The sequence below is a fragment of the Narcine bancroftii genome, chromosome 5, assembly GCF_036971445.1.
Source record: "Narcine bancroftii isolate sNarBan1 chromosome 5, sNarBan1.hap1, whole genome shotgun sequence".
NCBI lineage: Eukaryota > Metazoa > Chordata > Chondrichthyes > Torpediniformes > Narcinidae > Narcine > Narcine bancroftii.
In genome coordinates, this window is record NC_091473.1 from 14553743 (window position 1) to 14572354 (window position 18612).

Consider the following 18612-nt stretch of genomic DNA (forward strand, 5'->3'; position numbering starts at 1 on the left):
AGATAGAGAGGGAGAGAGAGAGAGAGAGAGAGATCTATATATAGATATATATCTATATATATCTATATATATATCTATATATAGATATATATATATAGATATCTCTCTCTCTCTCTCTCTCTCTCTCTCTCTCTCTATATATATATATATTATATCTATATATATGACTGGATGAATTTATGTAGGGATAGTATGTCTAAAATTGTAAATGTAAGGAATCGATTAGTTCATTATAATTTTATTCATCAATTATATTTAACTCCAGAAAAATTATTCAAGAAGTAGGTTATTTTTTTTACATTCTACTTGGCTATTCCTTTTTGGAATAGACTTAAGGAACTTTTGGAAGTTATTTTGAAAGTGAAATTTTCATTAAATACTTTAGTATTTTTGTTGGGTAATATTAAGAAGTTGAATTTAGAACGAAGATTAAATAGATTTCAAATTACATTTTTGAGAATGGCATTAGCTGTAGCTAGAAAATATCTGGCAATTGATTGGAAAAATGAGACTGATTTGAGTATTCAGAGATGGCATATGGAGTTGAGGTCTTGTATTCCATTGGAGAAGATAATACATAATTTTCATGATCATTTTTTTTATCGTAAAACTTGGAGCCCATATTTGGATTATATGGGGTTGAGGTTTTGAACCTCCTGGCTACACAGTAAAGGTGTTACTCCCATCCATGGTAATTAAATGATGAATTCTGTTGTTATGGTTAATCTCCTCTTCTTTATCTTTCTTTTCTTCTTTTTTCTATGGCATAGGTTAGTGGGTTGTAAGGGGTTAACTTATTGAAAATATCATGTATGTATTTTTTAAATTGTTTTTAAGTTTTATTCATTAATTGTATGTTTCAATATATGCATCGTGATATAATAAATAAAAGATTTTTAAAAATTGGCCTTTTACTTCCTATACAGTAGATGGTGCGTGACCTGCTGAGTTTCTCCAGCAGTAGACCCCAGCATTGGCATATTTTCTTCTTCACCTTTCTCTGAAGTGGCGGGGTGGTGTTTGGAACCAACTTGGGAACTGCTGTAGGGCAGATTCGCTGCATGCTGATGGACAGAACTTGACCTTATGATTCTTCCAACAGCAACCCGGTTGAAGATGCCTTTACTGATGACTTTGAGGCTCTGTCTCGCACACTCATCGATACTGTCCCATCAGCATCTGTGGTTTAACAGAACATTTGAAACATATGAGATAACATTGCTAAGACAATATCCACACAGTGTGATGATGAGATGTACGTAAGTACAATGGAGAGACAAAACCAAATTCTTGATTGCTGCAGCCAAGCTGGCATTTATTTTGGAAATTCTCCTACAGAGAATATATTTTGTTGGGCATGATCTCACTGGGCATCTTATAAGAGGCAGCAGGAGAAAGTAAAATTGGATCACAGGCATCTTTCTTGGTCTCAAAGAGGAATAGAAGGAGAACATGAGGCTAAACAGGACAGGAATTGAGGGAGATCAGTGCATGTGTCCAGGCTTGGCTAATGCCACCTGTCCTACGTGTGTTGGGTACAGGAACCCGTGTGTTCCTGTGCTGTGTCTTCAGTCACTTTACGCCAAACATGGGTGGGGTTTGTGGAGTCCTCATAAAACTGCCATGAAGGTTCAACCATTGGAAATTAGCATCAGTTCAAAACTGTGCACTGAACTGACACACTTTTCACTTTTACCAAAACACAGTGTCTGTCATTTGTAATTTACCCGAGACATCCATACCAGCATTGTCCGCCTCTTCTTCTGTCTGCTTCATGTCAGCATCCTTCAATTCAGGTACATAGAAGTCACTCTGTCATGCTAGAGGGCACACATAGTGGATCAGGCCCACATGATGTTAGATCTCCAGGCAGGTGTAAGAACACAGCTTCTGTTCCTAAAGAAGAAGAAACATTGCGTTGAGAAAAATGGGATCAAACTTCAGGATCAAAATATATATGGGCAGCTTTAAATTTATAGCTGACATGAGATGAAATGTTGGTAAGTGTTTGGTTAAAGTACCTGCCAACACAGAACATAAAACATCTGTGGATGTTTTATATATGTAAAGCACTAATTACATTCAAATAATGTGGAAAACCTGGCAGTGGGTTTACTTAACTGTCAAGGACTGGTAAAGATGGGTGCCTATAATCTGAGTACATTAGCACCATCCAGTTCCAAGGATTTCATGTAATGTTGTGTAATATTACATTTCTGTTTTATTACATGACAATAAATAGTATCTGATGGAATTAAAGAAATCTTCAGTATTGAATTCTCCAATTTTAATTTGTTCTCTCCTGTGTATCAGACTGGCCATTTCTGCTAGTCACTCACCTGTGATATCAGCTCAGCTTTTCCCTGTTTATCAGTCACATCCTACAGCATTATTAGCAACAATACAAAGATGCACAATTTGCTTCTAAATGACACATTATCCATTTGGAACCCAATCAAAGATATTCTTAGCCTCCGCCCTCCCAGACCAACCCTGCTTCTTTTCAACAACTCCGACAAGGATCTTGGATCTATAATATTAACTGATTCTTTAGTCACAGATGCAGTCTAATGCGTTGAGTCATTCTCTGTTTTTAAGTTAGATATTGAGTGCCTGCAGTTCCTTTGATATTCAAGAGATTTTCTGGCATTTTTGTTTAGCAGGCATGCACATTGACATCTTGAAAACTTAAAAACAAATGCCTTCCAACTATCTGTCAACTGGCAAACCTCTTACTGAGAGCTTGTAAATGACAAATTCTGTTCCATTTTGACAGAAAGTCAGACAAGGTTGCAGTCTTGTGTGACACAATCTGAAATGGCAGCACGGATGGCATAACAGTTAGCTCAATGATATTACAGCACTCATGACCCAAGTTCAAATCCGATGCTGTCCATAAGGAGTTTGTACCTTAAACCCGTGTCTGTGTGGGTTTCCTCCAGGTGCTCCAGTTTCTTCCCATTAATTGGGGTATTTGGGCAGCATGAGCTCATGGGCTGGAAGGGCATGTTACTCTGATGTATGTCTAAGTTCAAAAAATTAAAATTGAATGTAATTCCCACCAATTCCTGTCAATCGACCCCAGTCGCACCAACAATAATGTGAAGGCACACATTGATTCCAACCTAGTAGAATGCTTTATACATTGCCAGAATCTGATCAAAATGGATGTTACATTCACTTTCACTTCTCATTCCAAATTAAAATTTATAGGCTGAACAAAATCAGTGCAGTTACTATATATAAACCTTTATTAATTCAATTTGCATTAATTAATTAATTGCATTTAATTCAATTCACTTTCATGAGTATCAGGGATAATCATCTGCAGAAAATAGACATTGAAAATTTAGATCTATTTTTACCTTTTCTATAATAAATCAGGAGTGAAAACCAACTGACTCAATGCTCAGTACATTGTAATTTCAACCTCATTTAAAAATAATGGAATTGATCAATAGGAATAAACTTGTGGCTGTTACTCATCAATAATTTAGCAAAAACTAACCAGCAACTTTGTAAATAAAAAGATGTGACATGAACTATAAAGAAGAAAGAAATCTACAGCACAATGCAGGCCCTTCGGCCCACAATCTTGTGCTGACATACTCTAACAATTAAAATTTCCCTACTGCATAGCCCTCTATTTTTCTCTGCTCCATATACCTATCTAATAGTCTCTTAAAATATCCTATTGTACCTGCTTCCACCACTGTTGCTAGCAGCACATTCCATGCACCCACCACTCTCGGTGTGAGAAACCTACCTCATATATCTCCTGTACTTACTCCCAAACACCTTAAAATTCTACCCCCTGCACGTTAGCCATTTAAGTCATGGGAAAAAGCCTCTGACCATCCACATGATCAATGTCTCTCATCGTCCTAGACACCTCGATCAGGTCACTCATCCTCCGTCTCTCCAAGGAGAAAAAAAAACCAAGTTCGCTCAACCTATCCTCATAAGGCATGCTCTCCAATCCATCTGGAATCCTTGCATATCTCCTCTGCACCTATTTTGGTGGTGTCATCCTTGGGGTTTGCTGAATCGTGGTGGTCAATCGCATCTACATCCTTCCTATAGTGAGGTGATCAGAACTGAATACCAGTAAATCACAAAATTCTGTAGACACCGTGGTTGAAGTGAAAACACAAATATTCCAAGTGGGGTCTAACTAAGGTCGTATATAGCTGGAACGTTGAACTCAATCCCACGGTTAATGAAGGGCAACACGTTGTATGCCTTCTTAACAACAGCGTGCAGCAGTTTTGAGTGTCCTATGGACACGGAGCCCAAGATGTCTTAGTTCATCCATTCTGCTAAGAGCCCTCCCACTAATGAATTCTGCATTCAAATTTGACCTACTGAAATGAACCATGACATTTTTTTGGGTTAAATGCCATCTATCGCTTCTCAGCCCAGCTCTACATCTTATCAATGCCCCTCTGTAACCTCTGGCAACCTCCAGACTATCCACAACACCTCTAACCCTTGTATCATCCACAAACTTAACAACCCCCACTTACACTTCCTCATCCAGTTCATTTATAAAAATCACAAAGAGGAAGAGTCCCAGAACAGATAGCTGTGGATCGCCACTGGTCACCAATGTCCACACAGAATACGAGCTATCTACAATCACCCGTTTGCCTTCTCTGGGCAAACTAATACTGTATCCACAAAGTAAGGCCTCCTTGGATTCCATGCCTCCTTACTTTCTGAATGAGCCTTGGATGGGGAACCTTGATCAAATGCCTTACTGAAATCCATATGCACCATACTATGTGCTACCTTTTCCCAATCATATTTTTCATCCAATTGGATCAGTTACAACTGTGAAATTTTCTGCCCAAGGAAGTTGTAGAGGATTCCTCATTAAATGTATTTAAGACAAGAGCTGGATAGATTTTTGGATAGAAGTGTAATTAAAGATTATGGGGAACAGGAGGATAAGTGGAGCTGAGTCCGTGGCCAGATCAGCCATGATCTCATTGGGTGGTAGAGCAGGCTTGATAGGCCAGATGACTGACCCCAGCTCCTAATAACATAACATAACATAACATAACATAACAATTACAGCACGGAAACAGGCCATTAGGCCCTTCTAGTCCGCACCGAACCAAACACCCCTTTCTAGTCCCACCTCCCTGCACAATGCCCATAACCCTTAATCTTCTTCTCATCCATATACCTGTCCAACCTTTTCTTAAATAATACAATTGACTCCAACCGCCACTATTTCTCCCGGAAGCTCATTCCACACAGCTACCTCTCTCTGAGTAAAGAAGTTCCCCCTCATGTTACCTCTAAACCTCTGCCCCTTAATTCTTAACTCATGTCCTCTTGTTTTAATCTTTCCTCCTCTTAACGGAAATAGTCTATCCACATCCACTCTGTCTATCCCTTTCATAATCTTAAATACTTCTATCAAATCCCCTCTCAACCTTCTACGCTCAAAAGAATAAAGACCTAATCTGTCCAATCTCTCCTTATACTCTAAATGCTTAAACCCAGGTCTTCTTCTTCTTTGGCTTGGCTTCGCGGACGAAGATTTATGGAGGGGGTAAAAAGTCCACGTCAGCTGCAGGCTCGTTTGTGGCTGACCAGTCCGATGCGGGACAGGCAGACACGATTGCAGCGGTTGCAAGGGAAAATTGGTTGGTTGGGGTTGGGTGTTGGGTTTTTCCTCCTTTGCCTTTTGTCAGTGAGGTGGGCTCTGCGGTCTTCTTCAAAGGAGGCTGCTGCCCGCCAAACTGTGAGGCGCCAAGATGCACGGTTTGAGGCGTTATCAGCCCACTGGCGGTGGTCAATGTGGCAGGCACCAAGAGATTTCTTTAGGCAGTCCTTGTACCTTTTCTTTGGTGCACCTCTGTCACGGTGGCCAGTGGAGAGCTCGCCATATAATACGATCTTGGGAAGGCGATGGTCCTCCATTCTGGAGACGTGACCCATCCAGCGCAGCTGGATCTTCAGCAGCGTGGACTCGATGCTGTCAACCTCTGCCATCTCGAGTACCTCGACGTTACCCAGGTAACATTCTGGTAAACCTTCTCTGCACTCTCTCCACTCTGTTTATATCCTTCCTATAATTAGGCGACCAGAACTGCACACAGAACTCCAAATTAGGCCGCACCAACGTCTTATACAATCTCAACATCACCTCCCAACTCCTATATTCCATGCAATGATTGATAAAGGCCAGCATACTAAAAGACTTCTTCACCACCCTATTCACGTGAGTTTCTACCTTCAGGGAACGATGTACCGTTACTCCTAAATCTTTCTGCTCTTCTGTATTCATCAATGCTCTCCCATTTACCACCTATGTCCTATTCTGATTCTTCTTACCAAAATGAAGCACCTCACACTTATCAGCATTAAATTCCATCTGCCATTTTTCAGCCCACTTTTCTAAGCAGCCCAAATCCCTCTGCAATCCTTGAAAACCTTCTTCATTATCCACTATTCCACCTATCTTAGTATCGTCTGCATATTTACTAATCCATTCACCACTCCATCATCTAGATCATTAATGTAAATAATGAACAACAATGGGCCCAATACAGATCCTTGAGGCACACCACTGGTCACCGGCCTCCAACCTGACAGACAATTATCCACTACCACTCTCTGGCCTCTCCCTTTCAGCCAATGTTCAATCCATTTGACTATCTCAAAATTTATACCTAAAGACTGCACCTTCCTAACTAACCTTCCATGTGGTACCTTATCGAAGGCCTTACTGAAATCCATATAGACAACATCCACTGCGCTACCCTCATCCACATTCCTAGTCACCTCTTAAAAAAATTCAATCAGATTGGTCAAACATGACCTTCCTCCCACAAATCCATGTTGAGTGCTCCTGATCAGACCCTGTCTATCCAGATGTTTATAAGTACTATCTCTAAGAATTTTCTCCATTAATTTACCTACCACAGACGTCAAACTTACAGGCCGATAGTTGCCAGGCTTCCTCCTTGAACCCTTTTTAAATAACGGAACCACATGCGCAATGCGCCAATCCTCCGGCACTATCCCCATATCTAATGACATTAACCATGTTCTTAATTCACATGGTGACCCTATTCTTTTAACTCAAAGTTATGTAACAATGCCATGTCACAAAAATCTTCCTCCCTGAAAAGCTGTGGGTGTCTCTGACAGAGGTGCTACAGACCTCATTGCCATTGTTGGCAATGGGGACTTGCTCCTTCATCAATCATCTTTTCTGCCTTAAAATTCATCCCTCTGATGTAGCTTTCATCTCAAGTTCTCCACTTGTGAAGCCCCTTCAGAATCTTGCTGCCTGAATACTATGCTGTTGAAGATTTGATTCTGATACATTATAGAAATATTACAGTAATAATTGCTGCATTAAATTGTACTTTATTTGTATTACTGAATTATATTTTACTGTCATATGGTTCTATAATATGTTATCATTGCCAATTACATATGTGTAATTATCCAATCACAGTTTGTGATCTATTTATCGTATCGCATCCTACTGTGTTATCCTGTTGTACAGCAACAAGTTTCAATAATCACCCCAAAATGCAAAAATGTATTGAATGGAAAGCCATTTAATGCTCATTTGTTCATTATGTGCACAATGTGCTTTTCTCTGCCTGCATGGAGTACACTGAAACTGTTAACCTCCCCCTCAAAGAAACCTTCAGCACAACACTGAAGGCCAGACTCCCACGTCCCAAACCAAGAATGCCAAGCAAGCAAAAAAGCCAAAAGAGCTGCTATTCATTCTGGTCACTCTCCAACCAGTTGGCATTAACATCAACGTCTCCCATTTATGTTAACCCTCTCTTTCCCTATCCCTCTGTCACCAGCTCCCCACCCCTTCCCTTCCTTCCCCTTTCAGAGAGATACCTCCTCTCCATCACTTCTCAGCTTTTTTTCTCTTCTACCCTCCCACCTGTATCCACGTATGACCTCTTATCTATTAGCCTGTGCTCCTTCCCCTTCCCCTTGCTCACTCCTCTCCATTCCTCTCCTCTCCTCCTCCTGCGCCCCCCCCCCCCCCCCACTTTTGTATTCAGGCACTGGCATATTTTTGCTTATATCTGACGAAGAGTCCAGGCCTGAAATATTGGTTACCCTTTACTTCCAATGGATGCAGCGTGAGCTGCTGAGTTTCTCCAGCACGATTGTGCATTGCTCTCGACCCCAGCATCTGTAGACTTTCTTGTTTGACTCCAGCTAAGCAACAGGAATGGGCCAAAAATCATAATTCAGTTTTCAGTCACTTGATGGCATGCATTTTTGAGTTCATTTTCTTTATACCAAGTGCAATGTACTGAAAAACTAATCAGACCATGAGCTGTAATTATACATTGGATTTGTTTCAACATTACAGTGTAGTTAAAGGCATTGATTGCACTGATCATTCTGCTGGATGTGAGTACATGAGCTTGGAAAAATGTTGGATTTAAAATATTCTCTTTAAATTACATTTTTGTAAAAACAACTTGCCTTTAAGACATGTCTTCATTAGCCCCTGAACATTTCAAAACCTCTCACATATAAAAATAGTTCAAACCTCAGCGAGTGCAGTCAGGAAAACTATTTGTAACAGTATGAGGTGACATTACTCATGCATTTCTTGGATGTGCCATCAATAAATTAATATCCTGTGATATATTAATATATATCTATATATACTTATTTTATAAAAATTACAGTGTGAAAGTACTTCATGTCAAATGGATATTATCCTTTTTGTGTCACATTGATATAAATAAGTCTCTTGTGGTTGATTCGCTGGTGGGAAAATATTACCAATGCAAGATGAACTAACCCCCCCCCCCCTCAAAATAGTTGCTGAAAATGCTTCAAGAATCAGTAACAATCTGACCCATTGGGCCCCTGCAGGTTCTTTGAAATTTCTGTCCAATTACCTGCAGTATAACCTAGCCTGTTCCTGTGCTTAGCCATGAATGTTTTCAACCAATGTTGAAGACTTTCTCGCAATCTTGGTACGAATGTTTGGAGATGTGGAAACACACATCAAAGGGGCCGACAGACTCAAAAACTGTCAGTGAGGAAACTTGCGACAGAAGGGTCATGAGAAAAGAACTAAAGGAACTCGCAAGAGACTGGGTGAGGGAGTTTGGGGGGTGGTTTGGTAATGAGAAAACATACCATGGAACTGATCGATGAGGGGGGTTGGAGATGACAAGGCTCAACATAGGGAAGGGACCAGGAAGACTTGAAGTTGAGGAATCTCCCCATGGCAGAGACACACTGAGGGTTTGGAGATCATGAAACACCCACTGAATGACAATCACACTCAGGCTTTTGAGGGGAGGAAGCACACCTTGGGACAAATACACGAAGGTGTTGAGCTATTAGACAATGAAAGCTTGAAGTTTGAAGAGCTCACATGATAAGAGGCATGCAAACTCAACATGGAATAAACATGCTAAGTACTTTGGGGATGAGGGGAGTTTCTCTGGAACCAAACTCACTGAGATCTGAAGAGGGGGGAACTTAACTGTTAAGTAAAAAGGATTAGGGTAATCTCATCATTTGGGGGTGACATGGTGGGTACGTGGTATTGGAGGAACCCCTCATCTGGCATTCTATCTTGTCATGGGAAGCATATCCTAAGAATTTAGACAGGAGGAAAACTGTCTTTGATTCTCAAGCTTCATGTTTCCAAGCTCATGCTAACGGGAGGGCGATGTGCAGAAGAGAGTGTGTCCAGGTGGGATGTGCCCTTTAGTATATTGGCAGCTTTCCCAAGATAGTGAGAAGTATAGTTGGTCAATGGATGGGGAGGTGGGTGGGGAGGTGGGTGGTGGGGGGGGGGGGAAATGGTGGTGTGTATGTGTGAAAACCTGAACTGTGATTTCTTGTGGTCTTGGACAGAGCAGTTCCCGCCTAAGCTGTGATGTACCCAGATAGGATACTTTCTCTGGCACCTGTAAAAGTTGGTGAGGGACTTCAAGGACATGCTAAATTTCCTCAGGCTTCTAAGGAACTGGAATCTTTGGTGGACTTTCTAGGTTGTAACTACCTTGGTTGAACCAGAACAGATTTTTGATGATTTTTACTCCAAAAAATGAAACCTGTCTGCTTGAACCTGCACTCCCATCTGGCTCTGTCAATTACCAGCTTCTTCGTTCTGATGACATTGAGGGAGAGAATGCTGTCCTGACACCATGTCACCAGAATCTCTCTCTTTCCTACCTGTCTTCCGCCTCATCATTGTGTGACATCTGGCTTTCGATGGCAGTGCCATCTGCAAGTTGTAGAGGGAGTTGGGGCACTGTGTGGCTGCAGAGTTGGGATTCTGCAGAGAGACAGATCATGTAGGTCAGGGCTAAGCAGGGCACCATTGCTCAGGGTTATCAAGGAGGAGGTGTGGTTATCAGCCCTCACTGCTTCCTGTCTGTAGGTTGGAAGGTCAAGGATCCATTTGCAGAGGGCTGCTAAGACCTGTGTCTCAAAGCCTGGAAATGAGTTTGGGACTATAGTGTTGAAGGCAGAACAGTAGTCAATAAGAATGAGTCAGACATTGTTATCCAGATGTTCCTGGACAGAGTGCAGGGACAGGGAGATGGCCTTTGCCAGGCGTACGTCATGACAGTCAGCAAACTGTAGTGGAGGGAGGCTAATGGGAGGCTGGAGGTAATGTGGCCACGACCAACTATTCAGAGGATGTCATGTCGGGGGATGTCAGAGCCTCCAGCAACATGAGGAAGCTCACAACTAGACAGACATGCTTGGGGTGTGGAGATAAAGAAACCATGCAAGGAGCACAGACGAGATTGGAGCCAGAAACATCTTCGCAGGACAGGCGAATAGTGGGGATGGAGATGATGCCAGTTTCGGCATGACTTGTGTGAGCTTTTACTCACTTATTTCAGATGGTCCAGGGTATCACACAATGGCTCAGATTTCCCTGAGGCAGCTTGTTGGACCCAGTCTGAAGAGTCGATGCAAAGAGCAAACGAAAACCCAAAAGCTTCAACATGACCTGCTGATTTATGTGTGTCTTGCCCTTGATGTCCGACTGCCACTGTTGTATCAGTGAAGAAATAATTTGCTATTTTGTCAAGAAATAAATCTTCTGTATCCTTCATCTCATTTACTATTCAACCCTCCTCAGCTTGTTTTTTGCCCTTTAATTGAATGAGTGATTCAATTTTCTCTAGATGGTTACACAATATCCCTCACAACTAGATGGTGTTGCACTTCGAGATAATATGGAAAAGGTTAATTAAATTGGGAATTATTGGGTTTTGTTGTTAATAATTAATTGAATTTTATATATTTTAATAAGAGATCATTCTGGTTTTTGAAAGACTAAGTTATTCTGCACCTGGAAGCTTCATTGTCTTCTGACATCTTTAAACAAGCATCATTAGAAAGATTTGCATGGAGGATTAGCAATGCTGCATCTGTGGCTTCCCCAGAGCTCACATCAAACCACCCCTACAAACCTCCATGGAGAAATCCTGCACTCTAACTCAGGGAAATCGGCTTCACAGGACAATGAAAAATCACCCTGATTTACAGGTTGATCGAAGACACAGTCAAGGCTTGACTGTGTCTCGGTCAACTCAAAAGCACAGCTGAGATCTTCAATTACCAGGAGGCATCTAACAGTAAGGGGATGCTGCTGACTGGCACATTCCAGGCTGCAGGAATTTGTGCTGGGGAGGTACTGAGGCTTGGCGCAGCCAACGCGAGGGCTTTGTGGGGAATGGCCAAAGTCTCTGGTTTTATGATCTAGAACAGCCATTCTCAACCTTTTTTGTTTGCCTATGGCCTCCCCTAGGTCTCTGCTCAAAGTTTATGGGGTCCCTTCCCTGTGAAGTAGTCAAGTTTAGGTGGTTTCTTCCATTCTTCTCTCCTACTGACTACATTAAAAACATTTTTTTTAAATTATGTGAGGTGAAAAGAAAACAGGGCTTTTACTGAAATGTTCTGTGGCCCCCAGGCAGTCCTATGGTCTTTGTTGAAGATGGCTGCTCTAGGGTCTGTCTGTCACCAGCACTGTGGGGCTGAGACTGGAGGGGAAGCCCCTCAAACAACAGAGATGGGAATAACTACAAGGGGCCACAGTAGTGGTGTCAATTAGTGAATAAATGTAACAATGTACAGTGATGGAACATTACTGATTATGACACTAGGGATGCAAAAAGACTGCACAGTTTCCTTTTGCTCATAATGAATAATGTTTATTTTTGGGGGAAAAAATTAAGCATGCTTCAGGTACTCTGTAATAGTTTGCACATTGGCCGTACCAACAGGGCCTCACCTTTATACAAAGCCAGATAGAGTGTGGGTAGGAACCAACATCTGAAGCACATTTCTGACAATTCAGGTTTAGATCTATGTAGTTTCTGTGGGGTGGTATAGTTGATAGAGGAATTTATAGTGAAGCAGTCTGTATCAGGCATTAATGGTAGCTGACAAACTGCCTTGACATAATTCTGACCAGAGCTGTTCATCAATTGTTATGTTCAGATCTGATTCCCATCTCACTCCAGATTTGTGCCAACCTGGCTTTGTACGAAGGTGAGGCCCTTTTGGTACAACCTCTGTGACACCTTGATCAAGATCACAGGAATCATCATCCCATTAGATCCTGAGCTTTGATTATTGGGGAATTTCATAAGGTGTCAGTAGATCTTTAATCAATTCCCAAATTAAATTTATGGAAATCGCTTTCTGTGTGGCCAGTAAATGTATAGCAGTGACAAGGATATCAGATTCCCCTCTCCTCATTGATAGATGGTCTTTGGAAATGAACAGTTGTATTCCTCTTGAAAAGATCACATATAGTCTTAGAAAAGGCATCTTTCTGAAAATTTGGCAGCCTTATCTAGAATATATAGGCACTTCACTGATGCCACCATAGGGATGTAATAATTTCTGGTTAGCCAGAAGGCCTCTTTGAAGGATATAACACTGTGTTTCTATCTGTTTCACTGCATGGCCTGACTTTTTTTCCCTTTAATTGGGTTTATTTAGGAAGGGTAGGGTGTTTTGTGTTCTGTATAATTGTTTAAAATAACTTTGAAAATGAAAATAAAATAATAAAAATATATAGTTTGCACATTAGAGTCCTCATATCCAAAATTAATTCAATATTTTTAGGGTTAACTTCTATGAACTATTTCTCCTCTGCTAAAGTCATTAAACATGCAGATAATGCAATAAAATCAATAATTCCATATTTCTTCTTGTTGACTCCTCATGACATGAAGCCAGGCAAATGTCTCTCTGTAAGTTGGGTTCTGTGTAACAACCCAACTGAGACTTGATTTGAATTTGAGGAGCTGTGTGCATCCTGGCAAGGTCATCTGAGTTGGGAAGGACATGGTAGAAATTAAAAGGCTTCGGCCCCCCTGAGGATTGAGAAAATCTATTGGATCTGCTGCATAGAAACAGACACATGGGAGGCAAACAGAGAGAGATGGAAAAACTCAGCAGGTCAGGCAGGATCTTGTGGAGATGGAGAGAGAGAGAGAGAGAGAGAGAGAGAGAGAGAGAGAGAAAGAGAGATTTAACCTTTGTGTCATGTTTATTTTATTGTAATAAAGAAACTTGGGTTCTTTTGTATTAATAATATTTTATTAACAACTTATGACTTTTTGGGACACATCCATTTTGTGCACCTAACCTGAGGTGGAACATTTGTCTCTGATGCCCTCTAGTGGTCAGTAGGATCATCAACTTCCAATCACCATATCCTCTTTCCTTAAGATGTTAAATCTAGCAACATTACATGGTATTCATTTCAATTTAAAGTTAAAACAAACATAAACACAAACAATAACAGCACAAACTTTTTAAGTGAGTGGTTCTTTTTCTTTTAGAGATTCAGCCTGTCAGGTGTTTTAATAATGCGTGTTGAACTTCTGAACGCTGGTGTATGTGTCAGCTCCGCTAGCCCACTACTGTCTAGGACTGGTGGTGTTTCCTCGGTTGCCGTGCAGGCTGGATCTTCTGCATTTGTCTGTTCTTGCAGCTCATTTGCATTTTCAGCAGGCTCTTTTGATTCCTCCTCAGTATTTGACCATACTCTGTTCTGACAGTGTAGGATCTTGGATTTACTTCCTCCAGAACAGTGGCCTTCTTCTCCCAGGTGTTAGAATCTCTGAGTCTCACTGTGTTGTGTTGTGCCAGTGGCCCTAAGCTTCTGGCTGACTTGTCACAGTTTGCTTTTTGTCTCCCTTGCAGATGCTTTTGTTTCCATTTGACATCTCTTTTCTTGTTTGGGTCTGCAGAGTAGGGAAGTGCGGTGGATAGACTACATCCCATCAGGAGCTCAGCGGGTGATATGCCATGTTCAAATGGTGAAGCTTAGTAATTCACAGAGCTAAATAAGGATCTGAGCCATTGTCTTCTGCTTTCTTGAGCATCTGTTTAACTATGTGAATTCCTTTCTCTGGTTTACAGTTTTACTGAGGATACCGAAGACTTGAAGTCACATGTCAAAAATCATACTCTTCTGTAAAGGTCTGGAATTCTCTACAACTGTATCATGATCCATTGCCACTGTAGACAATTTGAGTAATTCCTTGTCTTGCAAAGAATGACCTCATGTATCTGATCATGCAGGCAGCAGACATGTTGGGAAGCAGCACCATCTCAGGATAGTTCAATAGATAGTCAATAACTAGCAGGTAATTCTTTCCATCCAGGTGGAACAAATCTGTCCCAATTAGGCCCTTCAGCCCAACTCATTCATGTTGACCAAGATAACTATCTGAGTTGCAATACAAAAATGTGCTGGAGCAGCTCAGCAAGTCATGCAGCATCCTTAGGAAGTGAAGGGTAACCAAAGTTTAGGGCCTATGCCCTTCGTCAAAGTATGAGCAAAAACAGGCAGTTACTTGAATAAAAAGGAGGGGGGAGAGGAGAGGAGGGAGGAAAGGGCAGGGAAGGAGCACAAGCTAACCGGTAAGAGGTCATAGGTGGATGAGAATGCTAACTGACCAAATGAGCTACTCACACTAATCATCTGAGACTCCCATATGTACAAAACAATATTTATTTACTTATTTGTCTAGATAAAATACTTCTCCTGCATATCTGTATTGTTTGTCTGTGTGTGTGCTATGTCTGGTTGTGTGTCTGTCTGTTCCCCACTGAGGACTGGAGAATGCTGTTTTGTTGGGTTGTACTTTTACAATCAGATGACAATAAACTTGACTTGACTTGATCCACTGTATTGACTTGCAATCTGATGCTTTGCAGATATCGCACCGCACAATGATGCAGCCAGACAGGACACTCTCAATTGTACTCCTGTAAAATGTTGTCCAGAAAGGGCCAACTAGCCTTGCCCTCCTCAACATCCTTAGGACATGTAAGCGCTACTGCATCTTCCTGACAAATGAGGAGGTGCTGTGGGTTCAGGACAGGTCATTCTTTATATGCACACCTTGCACCGAAAACTGTTGTCCACGAGTTTGGAGAATCCCCTACCCTGAGGAAAAGATGATGGCTATTCATCTTATCCATGCCCCCTCATGATTTGACATACCTTTGTAGGTTCACCCCGTGACTCAAGGAGAAAAGTCCCAGCCTATCCAGTATTGATCTGTATCGGCGGGAGAGGACCCGTTGAGTCCAGTCTTGATCTGTATCTGTGGGAGAGGACCCGTGAATCCAGTCTTGATCTGTTTCTGTGGGAGAGGACCCGTTGAGTCCAGTCTTGATCTGTATCTGCGGGAGAGGACCTGTGAGGGGCTCAGCAGTTGAAGGACTCACATAAGCTGTGGGCTGCCGGAGACCAGCTCATAGGAACCAGGTATCAGAACCGGGATTTGAGAGGGCACTACGAATTTTGGTAAGATAGAAAGACAGCATAGCGTCAACTCATATACAGGATGTTATGTCTTGCCTGAGTTTGGAGAAAATTATATCTAATGTTAAAGAGATCAAGGTTGATTTTGGAAAGATATGAGGCCCATTTGTGGACTATGATCATAATTTGATTACTTAGGAAGGGGTGCCCTGTGGTGTTTTCTAGAATTGATGTGTGACTCATCTTCCGTATTGCATTATATAAAAGCTATGTAATAAATTAATATCTAAACATTCTGTACATGTAATAGTTCTCTCTATTGAATTAATAACACTGAGGTCAAGAAGGGCTCCTGAAGGGCCTTGGGGGCTGAAGGCATCCTGATCATATCAGAGGTTTGGACCTGGAGTTCGGGTTGCCAATGGTTTGAAATGGAATCTGTGCGGCTGCAGAAGCTGCTGGAGGAAAATCCATGGACACTCAGTGTCTCTGAAGAGACTCTCTTTCGCTTCTGTTTCTCTTATTGTTAGGGGCTCCGGGCAATGCTCGCGGCAACTTTTTGTTTGCCTTACGGCTGATAAAAGTTGAAGTATAACATATATGTGTGGCGGCTCACCACTAGGCATGCGAACCACCCCCGCTTGTAAGCCACGCGGCGGGGCAGCCGGCCAAAATGGCGCCATCGGGGGTTTTCCCTTCCTCTCAGCACGGGGCTCAGAAGCCCGCGCTGGGGGACAACATGATGCCCGGGTGACGTCCGCGCCCTCCAGCGCGGTTCTCAGCCAGGTCCGGGCTGGGAGTATAAGTACAGCCCAGCAGCCTGCAATAAACCAGTCTGCTCACTGAGCTCAACCCATCTAGTTGTGTGTTCTTACAGGAGCAGGTGTAGCTGCCGCTACATATGTTACATTTTTATGATTTATTACGTGACCACAGTCAGAACAAATTGGAAATAACATTATCTCCTCAACACAGGTGCACCTCGAGGATGCATGCTTAGCCCACTGCTCTACTCACTATATACCTATGACTGTGGCAAGGAATAATTCAAATGATGTCTATAAATTTGCCCATGAATCCATGGTTGCCTGAAGAATCACAGATGGCAATAAAGAAGCGTACAGGAGGGAGAAAAATCAGATCATTGAATGGTGACACAACAACCTTGCATACAAGGTTAGCAAAACTAAAGAGCTGATTGTGTACTTCAGGAAGGTGAAATCAGGAGAACACAAACCAGTCCTCATCAAGGGATCAGCCATGGAAAGGCTTAAGAATTTTAAGTTTCTGGGTGTCAACATCTCTGAAGATCTCTCCCGGAGCCTCCATGTTGATGCAATCATGAAGAAGGCTCGCCAGCAGCTGTACTTCATGAGAATATGCTAGTACAGATTCTATCACCAATGTGTATATGTAGAGATGGTAGTGTAGGATGACTGTGATTGGCTGAGAGTGTAGCCACACCTACTGGCAGGTCTTAAAGGATTGCTCCTAGCTAGACCAGGTCATTCTGGACTGGTCGACCTACTTGTGATATGCTCCAGTCCTTTAGTTAATAAAAGCCTTGGTTTGGAACAAGTCTTTGGTTCTTTCGACGTGCTCTACAGAGGAGTTTGAGGAGATTTGGTACATCACCAAAGACTCTTGTAAATTTCTACAGTTGTACCATGGAAAGCATTCTGTCTGCTTGCATCACTGTCTGGTATGAAAGTAGCAATGCATAGGATAAGAACAAAACGACAGCATTGTGAACTTGACCAGCACCATCATGGCATCAGTCTCCACTCCGTCGAGGATATCTATAAGATGCAGATTAGCCTCTATCCTCAAGAACCCTTGGCACGCAGGCCACGGTCTCTTCACACTGCTATCATCCAGTAGGAGGTACAGGAACCTGAAGATGAGCACACAGCAGCTCAAGGACAGCTTTTTCCCCTCTGCCATCAGATTTCTGAATGGTCAATGAACCACAGATACGACCTCACTTTCTCTTATTTCTTCACTAATTTATTTTAAATGTTTATAGCAAAATTTGCACTGTAATGATGCTGCAAAACAAACAAATTTTGTGAAATGTTCATGAAATAAATTCTGAATCTGATTCTGACAATAAAAGGAATCTTGAATCCACATTGGAGTTTAACCTCTGCAGAGCTGTCTCCCACTGTCGCATCCTCATCCACCATGCAGAGTCAACCCTTCACTCCTCCTTCCACTATGTTCCCTGCTTCTCTGAACAGTACCGAAAACTGCAGACTCACGGTGGGGGAGTGGGGGGTGGGGGGGGGCAGAGTACGTGAGGTGAATCATGAAATCGTGTAATTTATTGAGGTCCTTTGAGGAAATGGAAATAAAATTCATTTAGTTTTCAAGGCAACCTGAGTGAATAAATTCCGAACCTGCAGAGTAAGGGTGAAGACCTCAAGCCGAACTGAGATGGAGGATGACACCAGTACTCCCTGTCTGAGCTGGGAACTCCACTGGATTCCACAATATCAGGGACAAGGGAGAGGATCAGCTGAAGCCCAGTTGATTATTTTTTATCCTCTCCGCTAATCAAGGGCCAAATGCATGGAAATCTGACTGGATAGAAATCAGAAGCACATAGAGGGTCACCAATATCTGCTGAAGGCTCTAGGGGATGTTGTCATCTTTTGTGGACTCTGCCTGTCTAACTGTGGATTCTGACATGAGACCCAGGAGCACTGGCTGCAATATCAGCTGTCATGCTGTCAACACTTTCTGGATGGACTGCGACATATTTTTTTTTAAAAGGCGGCTTATCTTTTTTTGCTTTCCAGGCACCACAGAAGTGGGAGAAAAAA

At 42.1% G+C, this 18612-nt stretch overlaps 1 protein-coding gene across 5 annotated transcripts in view; it reads right to left on the reverse strand.

Annotated features, from left to right (window-relative positions):
* Positions 1-823: 823 nt before the first annotated feature.
* LOC138763152 (E3 SUMO-protein ligase ZBED1-like) overlaps positions 824-18612 on the reverse strand; it is a 212538-nt gene continuing 194749 nt past the window's right edge. For all 5 annotated transcript variants that reach the window (XR_011357352.1, XR_011357351.1, XR_011357353.1 and 2 more), the window contains 2 exons: positions 1743-1896; positions 824-1179 (listed from right to left, as the gene is read on the reverse strand). The gene's annotated coding sequence lies outside the window, so the exon portion shown is untranslated. The remainder of the gene's footprint in view (positions 1180-1742; positions 1897-18612) is intronic.